Source organism: Suncus etruscus, chromosome 6 (genome assembly GCF_024139225.1).
Source record: "Suncus etruscus isolate mSunEtr1 chromosome 6, mSunEtr1.pri.cur, whole genome shotgun sequence".
NCBI classification, from domain to species: domain Eukaryota; kingdom Metazoa; phylum Chordata; class Mammalia; order Eulipotyphla; family Soricidae; genus Suncus; species Suncus etruscus.
This window is the reverse complement of record NC_064853.1, coordinates 66,057,373-66,073,325: the sequence shown is the minus strand read 5'-3', so window position 1 is coordinate 66,073,325 and position 15,953 is coordinate 66,057,373.

The window sequence follows — 15,953 nt, the reverse complement described above, 5'->3', positions numbered from 1 at the left end:
TCTGACTGCACCACAGCCTCTCCTGGGCTGCGTCATTACCTTAGTTGTCTCTGCCATGAGCAGGCTACAGGGGCAAGTGTGAGGGTTTTGGGGAAGAAAGCCTTGTCTAGGGGTGCTAGACAGATCCCCCACTTCTCTTCTGCAAGTGAAACCATGCAGAGAGCCAAGGAGGGGGCAGCTGCGCCATTAGGAATTCACCAACTATCCACCCATGGCAGGGAGTGGGCCAGCAGGGGAGCTGGAAAGTGCCCAGTCCACAGCCCTTCTGGTGTGTCCAAAAGACATGTTTGAGCTCTGAACTGCTGTTTGTAGGTGGAGAGAGGGCCTCTGTGAAACGTACCCCTGCTCTACTTGGACTGGTAAATTGAGTCTCCTGTGCACAGGAATGTGGAATAGGCAGCGGACGCATCTAAGCACTAATGGGGAAGGCCCAGCAAGGACCTACAAACAAACATCCTGGATGCCGCTTCTCCCAAACATCTCTCAGCATCAGCTGAATCATCGCTACAGGGCTGTGCTATCTATCAGGGTACTCCAGGCACTTCCCCACCTTCATGGTGCTCCATATTCCAGGCCTTGTCCCAGCACTATCTGTAGCACACAGACATGTGGTGAGTATAGTGCCCACTTGGAAATGTCCATGGTATCCCAATACACCTAGAGAGTGAGTGGAGAGCCAGCAGCACACAACAGACCCCTGTTAGCCCCACCCCACCCCCACACCTGTACTGACACCTCTGCCCACACACCTGACTGGGCAGATGAAACAGAGACCAGGGAGGGAATCTTGGTCCCATCTCTGTGGGGGTCATGAAAAGCTACAGATCCTGGGACTGGTGTGAGGGACAGAGACACGGGTCACCTGGGTGATCTCGTTTGAGGGACAGAGACATAGAGCACTTGGGAACCTGGTGTTGATCACTGAGCCCCTCATGTGTGGCTCTGACTCCTGAATTAGCACAAGGCTTCCCTTGAACTCTGAGGTAGCACATGGCTTTCCCACTGCTGCCAATGTTTTTTGCGTAGCCTGTCTTGCCTTCACTTACAGTCCAGCCCCTTACTGGTCCAGCTCTGAGAGACACCAGGCTGCAGGTGATCACAGGCTCCTTGACTTTCCTTCATGCCCACAGTTGTCCCTCTCCCAACAAAGAGGTCAGGTGCAGAGAAGGCTCATGCATGTGAAGTCCAACACTGCCTTGTACCCCAATCCGAGATCCTACCGTCTGTCCCCAGTCAGGGTCTGTGCCTGCAGAGGTCCATCTGCTCTGCAGACCCCCCCCCAGGCTATCCAAATCTGACCCCTAGACCCCACCCAGATGCCATCTACACCCTGCTGGTGTCAAGCTCTGGCTTTCTAAGCTATCCAGATCGACCGCCCTGTACCCAGAATCTCATTTTCAGATGCTTACGGACGGACAGTTTCAAATTGCTCAGGAGGGGGCATCCAAGGAAAAAATCGGAACCGAATGCTCATAGAAATCCTTAAGTTTTGTCGGAAAACGGGCCCGACATGCAGAGCTAAACAAAGGACACTTTCCGCCAAAGGCTGCAAGCAAGTGCTGGCCTGCTGGTTTGGGGAGGTCAGTTCCTCATCTGTTTCCGAGCTCAGATACATTGACTTGGGTTGACACATTGCCTCCTCACTGTGTGGCCCCACAGAATGGCACCAGCTTCTCCAAGTTGCTGCTGCTCCGGGATTGTGCTAATTCCTCACCCCAGGGAGACTGCACTGGCACTGGCTATGTCAGCTCTCAGGGCCCTGGAAAACCGGGCCCTGCTCAACACCACCCGCGTCTCCGTTTTATGTAGTTTTTAATTTCCTCTGTGGAAAAGTCTGTTCTTCATAAAAGAACTGCAAGAGAGAAATGTGGAAAACGTTGATTCAATCCATACTGACATTCCTGCTGGAACCTGGAAGGGCACCAAAGGCAGGGGTGCAGCAAGAGAACTGAGTGGAGCCTTGTACAGAAACTATGAACGGCTCTGATAGCCTACAGCACCGCCCTGCCGGGGGCATGAGGACTGGCACAGCTCCCTAGACTCCTCTCTGCTCTCCTCAGGCTCCCCTTAGACCCTGCTGCTCTCAGGCCCCAAGCCGCATACCCATAGGTGTTAAGCTCTGCAAGGAAGTGTTGGGGTCTGCTCAGGCCAAGGGAGCAGCTCTGTCAAAGCCATTTCCCAGGTGCTTTCACAGGGCAGGACTGTGACCCAATCCAGTTACAGAGCACTGGGAACTTCATTTGGGACAAAAGTCCTGAGCACATGGTCCCCTGGATTCCCAAAACCATTGGGCTGCTGCAGGACAAACCCATATTATCAGCTCCCCATTGCAGGGAAGGATGCCCCTGCTGATGGCTCTGGGGAGAGACATTCCTGAAGATGCTTCCTTCTTATTGAACCAGACCAATGACCTGCTTCCATGAGCATCAAGGGAACAGGGATGAGGAGTAAGCAGCTGGAAAACATTATCTCCCTAAGCAAACAACGCTAGTGGGAAGTTAACATAGCAAGGTTTCAAGATAACAATGAAGGAGCTGCCCATGACCCCCCTCCTTACTAAAATGTGGGTTATGTTAAAATTCCACTCAATGGAGATTTTCATTGGTTGACTTTGGGTACCAGGACAAACACCTACAAACTGCATCCACTGCAACAATTCAACCTTGCTGAGGGTAAATGTTTTCCCTGATTTCTTTCCCATCACTGACAGCAGGAACATAGCCTGCTGCCATTGGACACTTCCCTGTGGTAATTCTGATGATAACCATGCAGCCAGTGAATACTTAAAGAGATAGCTCAGTGTAGGGAGAGCCACGAAGTGCCTGAAGAGCCACGCAGTGCCAAGAGAATGATACAGTGCTGGAAGTGCTGCAGTGCCCTGCTGAAAGAACCATGAAGTTCTGGGAGAATCATGCAGTGTAAACAGAGCCAGGTAGTATTGAGAGAACCACGCAGTACTAGGAGAACTAAACAGTATTGAGAAAGCTGTGCAGTGCAGAGATAACGGTGCAATGCTGGGAGAGCAATGCAATGCCAAGAGAGTCATGCCATGCAGAGAGATCCATACAGTACCAGGAGAGCAATGCAGTTTTGGGAGAACTGTGAATTGCTGGGAGAAATTTGCAGTGCAGAGAGAGCCAGGAAGTACACTGTGTAGTCCTGAGAGAACTGTTGCATTATTGGGAGAACTTTGCAGTGCTGGGAGAACTTCGCAGTGCTAAGAAAACTATACAGTGCTGTACAGTGTTGAGAGAACTTGCAGTGCTAGGAGAACTTGCAACGCCAGGAGAACTTGCAGTGCTGGGAGAACTTTGCAGTTCTGAGAAAACTATATAGTGCTGAAAGGAACTGTTCAGTCCTGAGAGAACTTGCAGTCCTGGGAGAACTTTTCAATTCTGAGAAAACTGTGCAGTGCTGGGAGAACTTGTAGTACAGAGAGAGCAGGCCGTTCATAGAGAGCCAGGCAGTACTGAGAGAACTGTACAGTACTGGGAGAACTGCTGAGTACTGAGAAAATTTCGGTGCTGAGAGAACTATACAGTAACAGTACCAAGAGAACTTGTAGTGCTAAGAGAATGGTGCAGTGGTAGGAAAACTTTACAGTGAGGAGAAAACTGTACAGTGCTGAGAGAAGTGTGCAGTGCAGAGAGAGCCAGTGCTGAAAGAACTGTACAGTGCTGGGAGAATTGTGCAGGGACAGGAGAACTGTGCAGTGCTGGGAGAACTGTGCAGTGCTGAGAGAATTGTACAGTAACAGTGCTGGGAGAACTGTGCAGTGCCAGGAGGACTTGCAGTGCTGGGAGAACTTTGCAGGGCTGACAAAACTGTACAGTGCTTGGAGAACTTAAAGTTCTGTGAGAACTGTGCAGTATAGAGAGAACTGAAGTGCTGGGAGGTATTGCAGTGTTGATTAGATTTCTGTAAAAACAATAAGTAGGGTATTTACCTCCCAGATTTCTCCTCTCCCCAGTCCTCATGGCCTCTAGGAAATGCCCTTCCCCTCCGCTCCCCTTTTCTCTCCTCTCTCCCGTCTTTCTTTCCTCTCCCAGCTTCTCTCCCTTCCTCCCTTCCCCTCCTCTCTCTTCTCTCCTCTGTCCTTCCCTTCTTCCCTCCTTTCCTCTCCCCTCCTCTATCTTCCCTCTCTTCCTCTTTTCCCCTTCTCTCCTCTCCTCTCCTATCTACTTCCCTCCTCTTCTCTACCCTCCTCTCTTCTTTCAGCCCTGCCTCTTTTCTTCCTCTCTCCTTTCCTTCCCCCCTCTCCTCACAGCTTTTTTAGACCTTTGGCTTTTAGCTTTTAGCATGAAAAGCTCCAAATCCCAGCAGCCTGCATGAGCACAACCAGGCAGGCCCTGGAGGAGTGCCTGGTCCCCCAAGGAAATATTTTCAGCTATCAATCACTTGTCTTACTAATCTGTTTGTTCCTGAAGTTAATAGAAGATCCCCAAATACCCTCTGTAATATTCTAACCAGCAGAATTCCAATTCCCCATAAACAGATCCCGCTTTAAGTTGTAATTAAAGATCATCTAAGAAATACAGAGCCAATTCTAAAGAACAATTTGTTTCCCCCTGCCAAGAGGAAGGGTGTTTGGGGGGAATTAAAAAATCACTTTGCACAATTATAAAAAGGTTTAAGGAAGCCATTTTGATCAACAGACTTGTTATCAAGTAATATATCTAAGATCAAGGTCATGGATTTCAAAGAACCAGATTGAATAAAAAGCGCCTGCTATTCAGCAGGCGTATCAAGCAAGCACTTACTAATTCTGTTTATAGCTGCAGCCCTTTACTCTTTGTAAAAGGGCAATGAAAGCAAAACTTGGTTTGTGTGCTTCTATTAAATTAGCATTGATTTTGTTTTACTGCCAAACTAGAAAAATATCAACAGTATGAGTTCTTCTATGCTCCTGAAAGTAGGCACATGCCCATGAAACTGAGCCCACAACAACTGGTTTCCTCAGATGAACTGAAAAGGGAACAACTCCAGCCTTGAGGGTCTGCACAGGGACAAGAGACATGAGAGGCCCAGAAAAGCCAACAGCACCTGCTTCTAGGGACTCAGAGTTCCTGAGCTGTCATGGATAACAGTGCTAAGTTTCAATGGCGACTGCTGTGAACACCAGCAATAAATCCCTACAACCACTGCTGTGAGAACCAACACTGAGTCCCAACGACCACTGTGTGGACACCAATTCTAAATATCAATGACTAACACCCAAACTCATCAATCTATCAACCATGGAGGTTTAGTATAGACAAATAAGAACATGTCCAAGTGATCTTCTCAGTGGTTCTTATGTTTGCAAGTATCGTGGGTAGTTTGGAGGCCAATATATAAGACAGGAAATAATGCCTGTTTTAGAGCGCTTGAACAATAAATAAAATATAGCTCTTCTAACTAAAAAAAAAAAGTGCCCATTTAAAAGAGAAAATAAAAGCATAAAACATTCTTTCAGGGAAGACCCTAATGCTGCCCTGGCACCAAATCGCTCCAGGGTAGGTTCATTTGACCTCCAGACAATTTGGAAACAGCAACAACTTGCTTTCAGGGCAAGGTTTCCTGCATTGTTATCTAATGGTGAGATAAAACTAGAAGATGCTCCATGACACCCTAACTTTGACATAGGATCTGTGCAAAAACCAGGACCTCTAACTATAGAAACCTGACTGTGACAACTGTGTTTGAAAAAAAAAAAAAAACTTTTACTAAGACTGCAAGAAAGACTTTGGGGTTAGACAACTTAGTATGCCCAGAGCCTGTAGTTGGTCTTATGGCATTGAAGCTTTATGGGTAGGGTCTCCCTGTTTTTAGGCCAAAGGTTTTTCCTTTCTATTTTCCTCACTTTTGCCATGCTAATTCATAAAACAAACAAACCTGCCACACACACACTCCTTTTTTTTCTTTTCTATTTTTTTAATCTTTTTAAAATCTTCTATTTTTCTTTTCTTTTAAGTAGGGGCATGGATTACTTTATTTTACCACATATTTCTGCATTTTTAAAAAATTTTTATTGTGACCTGTTGTGTATGTAAATATTTTGGGGGATTACTATGTTACTCACCCTAAACTGATTGGTGATTGTGCCCTACCCTAGGGTGTGACCTGGCATTCTGCCCCCACCCTAGGGTAGGACCTGATTCTGCTTCCACCATTGGTTGGTATCTGATCCCACCATTGGGTGGTACCTGACTCTGGGGAATAAAAACAAGGGTCTGTGGAAGGCCGGGGCTTTTTGGGCTGGAACTGAAGCTGTGTCTTTGGACTTCAGTTTTGTCCTCCGAATAAAGCGAATATTTCCATGAGCCTGACTGTCTGCAAGCTGTTTACCCGCCGTTTCACCTCAGAACCTTGGGCTAGACAGGGTGGCAGACACGTGCTTCGAGCTGGAAGAAAAAGGCCTCATCCTCCATCCCACCATCAGTCAACCTCTTCAGGGGCTGACTTGCTACATAGTGACCAAAGTACATTACAAATCTTTCACTGCATCATTTATGGTACATAATGACAATGAATGAGGGGCATTCCTACCACCAGTGCTGTCCTCCCTCTGCCCCTGTTCCCAGTATGCATCCCATATTTCCCTCCTTTAACCCCCAGAATGCTAGTGCAACTGGTCTCCACTTTACAGCTTGTTGTAGATTGAGCATCCATTCTACTGTCATTGGAGATAAAAAGGATAAGAAAAAAGGGAGAAAAAAATTTGATGACAACTACCAAAAAAAGAAAGAAGAGAGAGAAAAAAAGAAAAGAAAAAGAAAAAATGGACCGGGCAAATAAAAATAAATCTCTAAATAATAACCACAAGAGTGAAAAAGAAAGAGAAAAGTGAAAGAAAAGAGAGAAAAAAATAAAGTCAAAAACTAACAAATCAAAACAAAACAAGAAAACGTATGGGTGTTGGAATGGCAGGGTTTGGCATTCCCCCCACTTTTTTTTTTTTTTTTTTTTTGCATAGGCACAGTAAGCATTGGGGAAGAAAGGGAATTCCCGTGGCCTAAGAGATTCAGGGTTTCTACATCCTTGAAGCATACCATCATGGGATCAACCCCTGACTCCATATATACTCATTACCCCATCCCAAAGGCTTTTTTGTGATGCCAGGAAAGTTTCCTCTTGTTGTGTGTGAGAAAATCAAGCCACTGTAGCTAGTGATCTTGGTATTTGTGTGGGTTATAGGTCAGAGTCTAGGATAGAGTCTCTAGGTTCTAGAGGTTCCTATCCATCATTGTTGTTGTGTTCAGTCTTCTGTAATGCTTGTTCCCCGTTTTCGTTCAGTCCCTAAGCCGAAGCCTAGGATATTATGGGTCCAAAGGTTCTGCTCAGTCTCTGTTGCCCAAGTTGGACCTCTGCAATAAGACATCTTGTTGTTGTTGTTGTTGTTGTTGTTGTTTTTATGTGTCCTGGGCTACAGCCTAGGGTAGGGTTTTTCTTATTAGTCCCAAGGTAGGTTCTGTTCAGTCATGGTTGTCAAAGTCAGTTTTCTATTGTTGGTGCTCTTATTTTTCACAGTTCAAAGGACAATATCTCCTGATTTCCATTTAGTGTTAGGTGATGTGATAGGACAGCCTGGTCTTAGGTCAAGTTTTCCTTTCCTCGTCATATCAAAATTGGCACAAGTTGGTGCCAGAGCAGTGTTATAAATCTCCCAATGGAGCTTAGTTCCTGGTGGTGTTGCCTGGAGCTGTATCATTTCTACATCGGGGATCTGGGTTTGGGATTGGACTAACACTGTCCAATCTCCTGGGGACTGCGTTGTATCCACATGACTCATGTTCAGGATGGGAGGCACCCTTCTGCTATAAAGAGTTCTTATCCCTAGAAGATAAGATCTTGTTTCTGTGTCTATGGTTTCCCCTTTTTTACTGTGCCCATACAAAAACGTATGGTGTCATACTGTGTTGCTGGTGCTATTCAGGGTAAGGATGACAATCTGCACACACAGTCTCTGTCGTCTGGGTTTGTTCTGAGCTTTTATCCCAGTCAAGGCTTTTTGTACCAAGCAGCACCAAAACTGGTAAGGATAGAGAAAAAATGTATATATTAAATAGAACAAATAAATAAAACTGAGTTAAAAAGAAAAGGTATGGGCCCGGAGAGATAGCACAGCGGCGTTTGCCTTGCAGGCAGCCGATCCAGGACCAAAGGTGGTTGGTTCAAATCCCGGTGTCCCATATGGTCCCCCGTGCCTGCCAGGAGCTATTTCTGAGCAGACAGCCAGGAGGAACCCCTGAGCACCACCGGGTGTGGCCCAAAAAACCAAAAAAAAAAAAAAAAGAAAAGGTATTCGAATAAAACAAGTGGTGGAGGAGGCTACCTGTATATTTAGGAATACACATCTTAAGATGTATTGTTATACAGGTATATATTTCTGCATTTTAATATAAAACTAAGAGGAAGGGAAAAAGGAAAAGACTGGGGACCAAGGACCATGTCATCTCAGATACATTGGTGGAAAAAAATAAGGACAGAACTAAATATCCAAGTCAAAGTCAATGAAAATATAATCAAGAGACATAAACTTTAAAACAATCTAAACTTAAATGGACCTGTTATACTGACAGGCCAGGGTTCAAAGAATGGTAGTGTAGGATGCACTCTGGATCCAATCGGTAGAGAGAAGTTGACATTGGTGGTGCAAATGGTCCTCATTCACTGTATACCTGCAATTCAATTATGAAGGACTTTGTGGATCACAATGGTTTCAATAAAAATTTTAAAAAGCATAAAACAGAAATACTGGAACCTTCAGTAGCACAATGTTGACAGAGGGGTCCCAGTCACTCCAGCCAGTGGCTACTCAGTTACTGTGGAAAGAGCATGGACAGGAGCAATCAGGGAACCTGACCATCCTTCTTATAAGAATATTTCAAAAAAGGCATGACACCATTCTCTGGAGATCTCTGAACATGTGCAAACACACATGCACACACATAGAACATTTATCATATCACCATTCACAATACCCAAGACTTGGGAATTATCTGGATGTCCACCCATAGATGGATGGTAGGATGGAAAGATGAACAGATGAATGAAAGAATATATGGATAGATTGAATGGATAAATGGATGAATGTAAGGATGGATGGGCAGGTGGATGGATGAACAATTGAATGAACAGAAAGATGGAAGGATGGATGGAGGGATGGACATATGGATGGAATGATAGATAGAGGGGTGAATTGAAAGATGGATGGATGGACAGATGAAATGATGGATCAAGGGATGGGCAGATGGATAAATGTACAAATAAATGGATGAAAAAAATGAATGGATCTGTGCATGTATGGATGTACAGGCAGATGGATGAGAAAATGTGGTGGTGTTTTTGGGAAAAAAGACATGTCCCATTTTATAAAGAGCATATTTAGTCATAATGAGAAGGAACTGCTTCCATTTGGAATAGCTTGGATGGGCCTTGAGGGCATGATGGGTGACATAAAACAGAGAGTAAAACAGAGAGTGACCAGTACTGCCTGATGTCAGCCCTAGGCTCAAAACAAGGATCTGCAGGTGGAACAGAGTGATGGAGGCCAGGGACTGGGTTGGGGGCTGTGCAGAGGTGGGTCATGGGGTATAAACTTCCAGGCCTAAAATGATGAAGTTTATGGATCTGCTGTGACCCTTGGTGATATGAAAGCTGCTCTGGCAGAAAAGGTGGGGTGACCTCATTGTGAGTTATTGGAACCACCCCCAAATGGTGCCCCAGTGCAACACAGAGAATGTTCTCACCAGACTTAGCATGCAGACATTTCTCTGTGACTGTTTACCAAGTCAGCACCTCACACACTTTCCCTCATGCATTGTAGGGTGGGTGAGGCCTCAACAGATAGGGGAGGAGGTGGTGGTATTCAGGGCCCAGTCTCGTACCCCACTTGTCACAGTCATGAGAGAGAATGTATTGAACTCTTCTACTTTGCAAGAACCTGATCTTTGTCAGATTCTGTGAATCTAAAATTGATTGAAAGAAAGGCAGCTTTTAGACTTGTGTCAAAGGCCTTTCCATAATAGAAATGTACTCGCCATGCTGAAATTTAATCATAACCCGGCAGAGCTTTCTGAGCCTCTGGGCACAATCTCTTTTCGAGTCCAGTGCAACTTTAAATGAGTTCTCCATATTCGACTTTTCTCCTTCACATCACACTGGGTTATGCTCAGCATCTCAGCAGCCGCTTTGTCGATGGAAGCAAGCAAATTAGAGTATGGTAACAGTTCTTTGATCAAAATAATCCACCCCCCAGCCACCATCATTACAGGGCCTGTCCACACAGCCTGTCTGGGTGCCCCCAAGAAGCAGAGCACAAAGACAAACAGCAAGACTGGTTCCCCTGGGGTCTCTTTACCAATGGCCGCACACCTACCCAACACCTCTGGTCACCCTCTGCTCAGGAACGACACCCCTCAGAATCAACTAGAGAGGAGCTTCTCTTGGCCAAAGAGCTGAATTCACCAGTAAGCAACACACTTGACATAAACCTAGAGGTGCTCCCTGGACATCTTTCAGAGTACCTGCAAAGCTTCCTTCAGTGGTATCTGGGTCTCCTTATTTCTCTTCTGGTCACATACTGCTTTTAGAAAGAAGAAATCTTCCTCCTTGAATATGCCTGTAGTCTCAATGTCCTGGAGTGTTTTGCCTATGTGTTGTTCTATATTTATTATGGTTTTGGGTCTGATATTGAGGTCTGTAATTCATTTGGATTTTACCTTCATACATGATTTTAGCTGGGGGTCTGAGTTCAATTTTTTTGCAAGTAGCTAGCCAGCTACTTGTTGAAGAGGCTTTCTTTGCTCCATTTAGGATTTCTTGCTCTTTTATCAAGAATTAGGTGATTGTATGTCTGGGGAACATTCTCTGAGTAGTCAAGCCTATTCCACTGATCTGAGGTCCTGTCCTTATTCCAATACCATGCTGTTTTGATAACTATTGCTTTGTAGTAAAGTTTAAAGTTGGGGAAAGTAATTTCTCCCATATTCTTTTTCCCAATGATTGCTTTAGCTATTCGAGGGTGTTTATTGTTCCAAACGAATTTCAAAAGTGCCTGATCCACTTCTTTGAAGAATGTCATGGGTATCTTTAGAGGGATCGCATTAAATCTGTATAATGCCTTGGGGAGTATTACCATTTTGACTATGTTAATCCTGCCAATCCATGAGCAGGGTATGTGTTTCCATTTCCATGTGTCCTCTCTTATTTCTTGGAGCAGAGTTTTATAGTTTTCTTTGTATAGGTCCTTGACATTTTTAGTCAAGTTGATTCCAAGATATTTGAGTTTGCTGTGAATGGGGTTGTTTTCTTAATGTCCATTTCTTCCTTATTACTATTGGTGTATAGAAAGGCCATTGATTTTTGTGTGTTAATTTTGTAGCCTGCCACCTTGCTATATGAGCCTATTGTTTCTAGAAGCTTTTTGGTAGAGTCTTTAGGGTTTTCTAAGTAGAGTATCATGTCATCTGCAAACAGTGAGAGCTTAGCAGAGATTAACAGATGGGAATATATTAATCTGAGAAGCTTCTGCACCTCAAAGGAAATAGTGCCCAGGATACAAGAGCCACCCACTGAGTGGGAGAAACTATTCACCCAATACTCATCATATAAGGGGCTAATCTCCAAAATATACAAAGCACTGACAGAAATTTACAAGAAAAAAACATCTAATCCCATCAAAATATGGGGAGAAGAAATGGACAGACACTTTGACAAAGAAGAAATACAAATGACCAAAAGACACATGAAAAAATGCTCCACATCACTAATCATCAGGGAGATGCAAATCAAAACAACTATGAGGTACCACCTCACACCACAGAGAATGGCACACATCACAAAGAATGAGAATAAATAGTGTTGGTGGGGATGTGGAGAAAAAGGAACTCTTATCCACTGCTGGTGAGAATGCTGTCTAGTTCAACCTTTATGGAAAGCAATATGGAGATTCCTCCAAAAACTGGAAATCGAGCTCCCATATGACCCAGCTATACCACTCCTAGGAATATACCCTAGGAACACGAAAATACAATACAAAAATCCCTTCCTTACACCTATATTCATTGCAGCATTATTTACCATAGCAAGACTCTGGAAACAACCAAGATGCCCTTCAACAGATGAATGGCTAAAGAAACTGTGGTACATATACACAATGGAATATTATGCAGCTGTCAGGAGAGATGAAGTCATGAAATTTTCCTATACATAGATGTACACGGAATCTATTATGCTGAGTGAAATAAGTCAGAGAGAGAGAGAGAAATGCAGAATGGTCTCACTCATATATGGGTTTTAAGAAAAATGAAAGACATTCTTGCAATAATAATTTTCAGACACAAAAGAGAAAAGAGCTGGAAGTTCCAGCTCACCTCAGGAAGCTCACCACAAAGAGTGATGAGTTTAGTTAGAGAAATAACTACATTTTGAACTGTCCTAATAATGAGAATGTATGAGGAAAATGGAAAGCCTGTCTAGAGTACAGGCAGGGGTCAGGTAGGGAGGAGGGAGATTTGGGACTTTTGTGATGGGAATGTTGCACTGGTGATGGGTGGTGTTCTTTACATGACTGAAACCCAAACACAATCATGTATGTAATCAAGATATTTAAATAAAATATATAAAAAAAAAGAAAGAAGAAATCTTCATACACACCTACAAAGGATTCTCCTTCCCACCCAGTCCATCGCAGATTAAATGATGTAGATGATAGACAGTGGTTAAGGGTCTCAGAGCCTGGAGTAGGCTAGGGGAGGGTAAGGCCAGGGCTCAGACACCATGTATGGCCCTGCCACCACAAACTCTCCTGGGAACTGTGGACAGTTTGGGATGTCTTGTCCCAGGGAGTGGCAGGGATGCAGCTGACCAGGGAACTGACTAGGACAAGAGGTGATCTCTGCCACTGGCTTTGATGGACTTACCTGGCCATCCTAACCATTTTCTGTTGAGTCCTTTTCAGTCCCCACAGTCTGTGGAGGCCCACCTACTGCCACCTTCTCTGTATGTGCACTGAAGTCAGGTCTAAAGACATCAGAAGGGACCATGCCCATCTCCTCCTTGCCTCCACACTGCCACCTCCATTGGCACCTGGTGCAGGAGCCTTCAGCTATAGAGGAGCCTGTGAGGCCACTGAGGCAGGGTCAGTGAAGTCCAGCTTCTCCCTTAATTTGGAGATGTGAAAGATTTGCCCTGCACACAGCTGACCCAAGTTTTATCTCCAGCACCACCTATGGTTCTCTGAGTTTGCCAGGAATATCCCTGAGTACCACCAGGTGTGGCAAAAATAAGAAAAATAATTTTTAAAAATTAAAAAAAAGGGGGATAGGGTGAAAAAAATCAAATCAAAAGGTTTAAGAGATGGGGGAAATAAATTTAAAAAATAATAAACTATAAATAAATTTACATATAGGTATTAAAAGGGCCTCCAAAATCCAAAACCCATGGAGCTGGATGTCAGACACGTGGGGAAGCTCATGGCTCTGAGAGCTTCTCCCTGTCCTGGCTGGGAGCACCCAGTCCACTGAAGGCAAACTGGACTCTGCAGCCACATAGAGCCTGACAGCTGCAATGTTGAAATACATTTCCAGATCCTGATGAAAGAAGAAAGGAATATTCTTAGATAATAAAGTATGGCCTAAGTCCAGACAGCCAGCTGTGAGGCTGATTCTTAAAAGTGATTTACATGGTCCAATTGCACTGTCTGTACAATTTTCTTTTTACACGTCAGCCTGGGTCTAGATTATATATATGATTTATTTGGTGTTTTTTGTTCATTTTGATTTATTATTACATTATTTAGACTCAACTTTCCCTGAGATGTCTTCTATGAAAAATGATGTAACATTTATGCATTTATTATACTTAATGATAAGCCTTTCAGTAAATTTGCCAATTGTAAAAAAATGATCAAAATAACATACACTTCATTTGCTGCAACACGTGCTTTTACTCTAACAGATTTTACCTGTATAAACCCCTAAGACTTCGGTCTTTATTTAGGGCAAACTTGCTTTCAGCAGGAGACTATTTTGAGTCAATTCCTTCCCTTTTATATTATATTAGGGTCAAAACTCTTAAGCAAACCTCATGGTTATTTGTGGGATATGACAAAGGAAGACAAAATCTTGCTATTATTTCTAGCCAACAGGTTTGATAGTGTTTCTTATTTGATTCCGGTGCCTTTGCTTAAGATTTAAGAGCTCTATTTCCTGTACCAAATTTAAAGAGAAAGAGAGAATTTATAAAATCTAATTCTCATTTGATGTTTTGGGTTCAGATAGAGTCCCAAATGGAAGGGATGCCTTTCTTGATTTAAAAAGCTTTCCAAAGCTCCAGGGACAGCAGTGCCAGCCGGCGATGGATTAGAAGGGTTAACACAGCCTCTCAAGTTGACCGGGACTCCATTTGGACTAATTCAATTCTTTCCCCTCAATTTAATGCTTCCAATTTTTACCTGGAACCTAAAAAGATGTGATTTTACAGATGTGAACAAGGCCAGAGAGCTGGGGAGCAGGCAGGGAGCAGGCAGTGACTAGGCAGCACCTTCGTCCCATCTAAGCCGTGCACACCCCAACTTCTCTACACACACACACACACACACACACACACACACACACACACACACACTAGCATCTCATATGTTGAATTTCTCACTCAATTCACATATCTTCTTTGTGTTGCCATGGGACATGAAAGTTGATTTTCTTAATCTATAATCACATTTTTAACTTTAGTTATTTCTCCATACAGTTTATTTTGAAACCCAGAAGCCTCTGTTTTTATTAGGTTTATTTTCCCCAGAATTCTTGGTGGGTTTGGAATCATGCTACCATGAAATTAACCCATTATGTATTTTAAGAGTTTAAGCCACAAAGTAAAACCAATCTACAGCATTAAGAACAAATGAATCTGAAGATTCTGGATTCTATACAGGGGGCTTTCTAATTTGTGGCTTTTGTGTTTATAACCTTGCTAAATAGTGGCATTGCTCATATCTGATTAAAATGTGATTGATACTCAAAAAAGACTAATGGTGTTTACCAAGGAAGGGGACCTAGGCTGACTATTGAGCAGGAAACATCCCTTTTGGTCAGCCCCAAACACCCAGTGCTCATCTGGTTAGGCAGATGTACGTGGGAACAGGGACCATGGGGATCAGAGGGGTGCTGAGAAGCTGTGGCCTAATGTCAGGGCTGAGTCTGTCCCCCACAGTGATCATCCCAGGAAGCCAGGAAGGCACCCCTGTAGTACTGAACTTTGCTGCACAGTTCTCCTCATTTTGCTGCCTTTGGAGAGCAGTTATTCCAGTTTCTGTGTCATCTAGTTAAACTCAAAGTAATGGCAAAGGGTCTGTTTCGTTTAAGTTGGGAAATAGCCCTGATGGGTCATTTGCTAGCAGCCTGGCTGGCTTTGTTTTGGGGAGGGACAAATGCTTTGTCTCTGTGTCTGCTCCCCGTTAGTGAAATGTCCATTTATCGTGAGTCCAGCATGACAGTGCTAACAGGGCAGGTGCTCAAACCCCCTCCCCCCAACTCTCTTCACTGGCAGCTGGCTTGCTCTAATCGCCAACCGTTAAACCTGCACTGGGTCACAAATATGCTCAAACATCACTAATGACTCGGAGGCGTGACAAGATAAGAGGGGCCTGGTAATGAAGGGTCTCACAAAAGCAAAGTGGCAAAAGTAATTACAGGCCTGCACGGGCCACTGGCCCTGAATTGCCCCGGATGGCCCATTGCATGTTCTGCTAAAACAAGCTGGACAGAGATAACCTTCTGCTCGGCTGAGGCCTCCAGCTGACGCGTGCCTCTGTCCACCAGCTCATTGTTCCATGCAAAAAGCTTTGATTTCTTTATTATCAGGGAGAATTAAATCATCTCCCCATTCAGTCCCACTCCGATGCACAGTGAGTGCTCTGGAAACAGAGGAAAGCAACTCTCCAGTCTGGTTAATCTTATATTGGTTTCACC